A 7,500-nucleotide genomic window follows, 5' to 3' on the forward strand; every position below is an offset into this window, starting at 1 on the left:
CTTTAGTTTCCAGCAGGAATACAACTTACACTAGTCTGGAAATAGTTTGCACTTGCAGAGTTCACCAAAGTGGGTGGGTGGGAGGGAAACAAGAAAAGTAAAAGAAGTCGACAGCCACTTTTAGAGCTGGAAATGACACAAGAAAGTTGTAGTTATTTTCTCAACTCTCGGTGTTGCCCATTCCAAAATAGTTGGGGCAGCACCTTCAGCACGATGCTCAGGAAAGCTTGCATGTCGTGCAGTTTACTTAAAAGTAAAAGTGATTTAAGTATGAAGGCAATAAGGCATGTTTACGGACGTGTTCATCGTTGTCACATCCATGGTGTTGCTGGTAGTTTCTCATCTTGTACTATATTTCCAGGCATGTTTCTGGAACAGTTACAAATTATCACCATTTCTGTTCCGACAAAATGTTTTAGCTGAGATGAATTGTACAATGTGCTGACTGGTGAGTGTGTATAGTTTGTGTGATGGGGTATGATGGGTTGAAGGATCAGTTAGATTTCCTACTGCTGCTTTCGTGGATGTTCTTTATTCAAATTCTTTTTTGAATTAGTAAACTTCTTATCCTCTCAGTGTGAAGAAGGTGCATGCTCAAACACAGAAACCTCATATTCATGTATGGTGTATGTTTTTTTGTGTAAATGTGTGTGTGTGTATGTGTGTGTGTGTGTGTGTGTGTGTGTGTGTGTGAGAGAGAGAGAGAGAGAGAGAGAGAGAGAGAGAACTGTATGTTGGTTGAACTTGAAGTGCTGTGTCAGTTGAGATCAAATTTAATTGATTTGGTAGAGGGCAAGAAGCCAAGAATGATTTGTTGTTTGGTTTATTAGCTAACCCCCTGCACCTCCCCACCCCCTGGCCCCTTTAGAAAAAAGAGATATTGCCACACTTATTGTAGTGACTTTCTTGTTCAACTTTTTTTTGAAGTATTTTGAATTGAAGATAAACTTATAAATGCGGAAGACTTTTTTTTATGATAAGTATAACATCTGATTTGTGTGAAATTGATAAACAACAAGGCCAGAAGATCAAATAATTAACAAATAATAATGGGTGGAAACTCTCTCCATTCACAAGGTACACAACTTCAAGTTAGTGCTGCTTATGCTACCAATTCAGCTAGCACACATGTAAACAAAAAGGTACATTGGAAGAAACCCAGATACTTCCTCATGAAAAAAAGTGCCAGGCCTGTCCTTATACCGATCATTTGACAAGTGCACACAGCAGCAATGACAGAAGAAATGTGCAAACAAAAATTAGCTTTTATTCAAGACTGGCATAGCCTCTTTTATCCTGAACACACCACACAGAACACACAGACAATTCAGAACAAACACATGGTTGCCTTGGTGATTTTTTGACTTGAAATTAATAAGCAGTGAGGCCAGGAGATCAAATGATTAACAAATAGTAATGGGTGGTAACTTTCTCCGTTCACAAGGTGCATAATTTCAAGTCAATGCTGCTTATGCTACCGATTCAGTTAGCACTCATGTAAACAAAAAGTACACTGGAACAAACCAACTTGAAGTTATGTACCTTGTGAATGGAGAGAGTTACCACCCATTACTATTGTTAATTTGATTTGTGAGTGTGTGTGTGTATGTGTGTGTGTGTGTGGAGGGTTTTGTGACATGACCTAAACCTGAACTTCTGAATCAGCTGAGATTGATTTAACATGAATTGATGAAAGAAGGTATATATAACTCATATTGGAATAGCTAGATGCTTTAGTAAAGCATATGCAGAACATGTTTTACACATCAGCTTTGCTGAAATTGGTTGAGCCAAGCAATAGCTTTCATTAGTGGGAGTGTGAGAGCTGGACTGCAGTAATGTTTAGAAATATTTTGTTGATATAAAATGGGATAACTGAAGTCAGTCTTGCCTGCATGATGGTCGAGCCTATTCTAATTGGAATTTGAAATGGTAAGATTTTCGATCACCAACAAAATGTTATTAAAAAAAATTCTATGAGCCATCTAGATAATCTGGCAGGTAGTTCATCTTTGTAGATTATGAGAAATTGGACATCACGGTTCAACTTTTGGCCGCAATCTTTATTAGTTTATGTTTAAATTTCCTGGAGTTTGAGCTGCAAGCTTCCAGTCTGTCGTTTCAAGTTTCATGTTTTTGGGTTCTTTAAAAAAAACAACACCATTGACGTTTTTGTGACTTGGTTCCTCCAAGGATGAAGGTGGCAGAGTGGTTAAGATGCTCACCAGCCAGTACAGTGAGGGTCTGGGTTTGAATCCCGCTTTCGCCCTTTCTCCCAAGTTTAACTGGAAAATTGAACTGAGCATCTGAGACCTAGTCATTTGGATCAGATGATAAACTGAGGTCCCATGTGCAGTGTGCACTTAGCACACTGATAAAGAGCCTATGGCAACATAAATGTTGTCCGCTGGTGAAATTCTGTAGAAGAAATCCATTCTGATAGTTAACACCAATATGTTTCGTATGCATACACTCAAGGCCTGACTAAGCACACTGGATCATGCAGCAGGTCAAGCGTCTACCAAGCAGATTGGTATAGTGTATTTTATACATACATACATACATATATATATATATATATCTCACACACATTTTTCTGAATGCAGTGATGCCTCTTTGTGAAACTGAAACTGAAAACTGAAACTGTGACTTGGTTGATGTGTAAAACAAAACAAAACAAAACAAACAAAGCATCTTTCAGGCACACAGTTTGTAATTTTTCTTCTTAAAAAAACAAACAAGAACCCCAGAAACATGGGCTTATTTCCCTGTGCACACAGGATTACAGAAGTCAGTTGCGCTCTATCAAGCAGCTGTTAATCAGCAGGCGGTAGTTTGTGGCTGCACATGTGGATTGATCTGTGCCAGTGCTGACATATTTATTTCCAAGACTGATTTTGTTGTTTTGTGCCTTTTGTGTGTGTGTGTGTGTGTGTGTGTGTGTGTGTGTGTGTGAGAGAGAGAGTGTGGCAAAAAGCCAGTGAATGGGGAGCAAGCGCTGAATCTGGAACCGTGTCAAGTCATAAAACTCTGGGAATGTGATTGGAGGTGGTTGGCTAGTTTTGCTACTCGCTGCCTCCCCTCACCCCCAACCCCCACCCCCAGCCACCAAGTAATAATGCAGAAAAAAAACACCACTGCTGCGGTAGCAAAGGGAAAGAAATGATCCATCTTTTCCACATCATGCCATTTTCTGTATGCTCCATCATTCTGATTTATTTTACTTTTATGTGTGCAAATCATCAGTAGCCCCCCACCCCCCTCCCCCAAAACAGAAGAAGGTAAAAAGTATGTTTCCATTTTTCACTGGTGAATCATCCAAATTTTTCATGCAGTTTGTTTTGCACATTTTACAGTATTGGGTTTTTTTTTTTGATTGTTGTCACTTTTGATGCTAACATTTACAATGACAAAGCAAATGAATTTTTGTGCAGCGTTCGGGTGGGGGATAATGCTTTTATATATAGAGAGGGGGTAAGATAATGGAAGAGGGTTGGGGGGTGGAGTGTGGGGGGTTCAGAATGAGTGGCATGGGAGTGATGCCACTGAAACAGTGCAGATGAGGGGGGACAAAAAGAAAAAGAAATAACTATCTAATTTAGCCTTGCAGTTTGTTTGATCTTGTTTTCAGCATCAACAGTCTGGCTATCAGGGATCAAGAGAGAGAGAGAGAGAGAGGGAGATTGTGTGTGTGTGTGTGTGTGTGTGTGTGTGTGTGTACATGAATGTATGCATACATGTATGGATGTGCACAAGTTTGCTGGCCCAATTTTATTCTTTATTTTAGATTAATGTGTACTTACCTGTAATTCTATAGGCTGTTAAGGCCTGACCGGTGTGTTGGGTCTATGTGTATGTCGGGCATCTGTTCCCTTATGAAAAATCATTTATGAAAAAAAAGAACATGCGGTGGAGTGCATTATGGATCGCTTGGATGCATCCTTGAAACTGAAAAGGAAAATTATTTGTATCGTAAAAAACAACAACAAAAAAACAAAGAATGAAAAAAGGATCTCTGAAAATGTGAAAATATAGCTAACAGGTTCAAGGAGATGTTATTCAGATAATTTTTTTTCTTTTCATTCTTCCTCTTTTGTGCATGATGCAGTTTGCTGTGGTCTTGGTGAGAGACAGGGATCAAAAAAAGAAGAAGAAGAAGAAAAAAAGGAAATGCGAATTAACATATTGATTCAAGAGAAAAATTAATTGATTATTGATTTGTGTGCGTGTGTGTGTGTGTGTGTGTGTGTGTGTGGAAACTGCAGTGTTGCACGAGAAGTGTTTGAGGAAGTGTGATATGGTGGCCTGTTTTGTTCCAATGTTCTTCTTTTTTTGTTTTTGTTGGCTGCCATTTTTCGGTGGACTCATTTGATAGAGACCTCTGTGAGTGTACTTTGTGTGTTTTTTGCAGTGTCATTCACGCAGACCTGTAGGCGTATGTACTCTGTTTTCAGAGGAGGTGCATGTCAACTGGTTTTCGTGTTTCCTTCACCCAGGGAACATGCACAGTGGACTAAAGAATGTTTGTATATATATGCACACACACACACACACACGCACACACACACACACACACACACACTGTGCTTAAGTGAAAATTGATATAAGATTTGCGAGTGAATGCAAGAATCAAGAATAGGAATTCAGACCAGGTGAAAGAGAGGAAAAGGAGAGATGGAGAGAGTAGAAAGAGAAAGAGTCTTAACGTTTAACATGTTATTTGAGTGTGGGTGTGGAAGAACAAGAGGGAGAGAGAAAAAGAGTGATAAAAATCTTAATGTGTTCTATTTCATTTTAGTGTAACTGTAATATATATATATATATATATATATATATATATATATATATATATATATATATATATATATAGAGAGAGAGAGAGAGAGAGAGAGAGAGAGAGTACATTAATGTTTTACATTTCACTGAAAAGGTGGGTTCAGAGAGAGAAAGAAGCTGATAAAATCTTAATGTGTTCCTTTTCAGTTGGTGTTACAGAACACTGAACACTGAGAGAGAGAGAGAGAGAGAGACAGACAGACAGAGAGAGAGACAGAGAGGGGCGGGGGTCTTGTTGTTTTACATTTCATTACCTGTGGGTTTGGTAGGGAGAAGGAAAGAAAGGAAACCAGAAAAAGTCTGAACATCATCTTTCATTCCATTTGGTGTTTGGTGGGGAGAAGGGGGGTGGGGGTGGGTGGGTGGGTGAGGAAGTGGGGGATCGATTGATTAATTGTTTAAGTCTAAAACTCTTCTGTTCACTACTAGAACTCTTTCATTTGTTACTGCAACAGAGTGCAGAACTAGGATTAGTTTCAGTTTCAGTAGCTCAAGGAGGCGTTACTGCGTTCGGACAAATCCATATACGCTACACCACATCTGCCAAGCAGATGCCTGACCAGCAGCGTAACCCAACGCGCTAGGATTAGCAGGAACCAAATATATATTACATATATATTAAAACAATCATACATGTACACATGTGTTGTGAGTGTGTGGGGGCGGGAGTGAGCTTTATTGTACTTTCTACAAGTGTGTGCAAACAAAACCATGGTATTTTTGATTAAAGCCACTTTATGGCCTCCGCCATTACCATCTGTGACCCTCTGGGATTGGTGTGATGACAGGAAGGCAAGGAGGGAGGGAGGGAGGGAAGGGGGAGTGAATGGTTACAGGTGATGGGGGGGTGGGGGTGGGGGAAGGAGAAGACTACACTTTTCTTTGGCTGACAACAGTAGCAGGGTTTCCAAAATACATTTACAAAATACCCCCCCCCCAAAAAAAAAACCCCAACAACAACAGCAACAACAACAAAAAACAAACCAACAAACAACAACAACAAACAAACAAAACAAAACAAAACAAAAAACATGAAAAAAGAATAAAGGAATATTGTGTTTGTGACATTAGTTGTGTTAGTGGTTTGAAACCAGTGTATTCCAGGATGAATAACCTTATTCTTTTATATATTAAATTTTTTTCTTCTATTTTTAGTGAACTTGTTCAAAAAATATTCTTAATCGGATGGGTGTGGTGGAAATCTCATCATAGATATGACAGATTTGTGCAGTACGTTTCCTGCTGATGGTATCATTTTTATTCCCAGAAACAAAATTTTGGTGTGCGCAGACAGATAAATAACATTTATTTGATAGGGCAAATTTCTTATCAGAAACATGATTTGGTTTCCATCATATTTATATAAGGCCAGATGGCGTTTGCACACTAAGGCTTGGAGAAGAATGTTATGTTAGATAGAGGCAAGTTTCTGTTCAGGAAAGATGGTTCCAAAATAATTAAGAAATGTTTGTTGTGTAATGATACTGTTATTTCATTTTGGAATGTTGCTTTGGAGCAAAGGTTTAGGTTTAGAACTTTGTGCTTGCAAGAATTCAGCTAACAAATGAAAACACCCGCACAGACATGCACATGTGTGCACACACACACAAGGATGTGCGCGCTCACGTTCCTGCATATGTGTGCTTGCTTGTGTGTGGTTGCATGTGTGCATGTGTGCATGTAATGTGCATGCTGTCCACAAGTTTTCCACATCAACGTGAGAGGAAGTTCTGTCCGCTTCATCATGATTAATAGGAGTGAAAAGGATTAGGGGGTGGGGGTTTGGGAGGGTGGAGGGTTTTGGGGGGACGGGGGTGGGGGGGGATGGGGGGGGGGACTCATTTCATCTGACCACCCTCAGTCCATCTCTCATTCAGCCCTCATGTGGTTTATGGGCTAAGCTTTGTAGTTTCCAGCGGTCTTTTCTTTATGGCCATTGCTGAAAGGTATGGGGAATTGTTAGCATTAAAAGGTGAAGTTAAGAAAAAAGAGAATCACAGAAAGCTTATCATTGCGAGACAAAGAATTGTTTTGGTAGAAATTTCATAGTTATCTTTAACTTTTAGAAGGTGTCTTCTGAAACTGAGGTCTGAAACAAAGGATTGCGATGAGACAAAATATTAGAATTCTGACATTAGTATTTTTGAAACTCTCTCTGTTTCCAGTAAACTATGAATTGCTGAATAGCAGAGGAACTTTAAAAAAAAAAAAAAAAAAGAAATGCAGGGAATCGAGGGCTTCAGTCATGGTTTGCAGCTTTGAATGAATTCATGAATAATAGCATTTTGATTCATAAAAACTTAATTAATTAGATAGTTAATCCCTTTCACCACCGGTCAAATTAGAGTGCAAAGTTCCCCAGTGCTATAAACTCAGAAAAGTTGGCATCTAAGAATAGCTGAGGATTCCCATGTGATATGTAGAAAAGATGGCCTACTCTAACATCTTACCACCGAAAATTAAGAGCAGTGAGTTCATGGATAACAGACCCATGGTCTGGTCGCATTTCAGAAACAACATAGCTGGTGCTGAGATGTGACATTGGCAGTGAAAGGAAAAAAAAAAAAAAAATTTCAAGGTGAGGACCAAAGCAGAAGAAAGCCAAAATAATGCCCACCTTTCTTTTGCTGCCAGTGGTGCACCATACCATACTGATAATCCAAC

General features: G+C 39.2%; 1 protein-coding gene across 1 annotated transcript in view; it reads left to right on the forward strand.

The window, feature by feature from the left end:
• Positions 1-7,500, forward strand: part of LOC143289898 (ras-specific guanine nucleotide-releasing factor RalGPS2-like) — a 272,104-nt gene that overhangs the window by 370 nt on the left and 264,234 nt on the right. The gene's annotated exons all lie outside the window — the stretch shown is intronic.

This window comes from Babylonia areolata, chromosome 14, assembly GCF_041734735.1.
Source record: "Babylonia areolata isolate BAREFJ2019XMU chromosome 14, ASM4173473v1, whole genome shotgun sequence".
Lineage (NCBI taxonomy): Eukaryota > Metazoa > Mollusca > Gastropoda > Neogastropoda > Buccinidae > Babylonia > Babylonia areolata.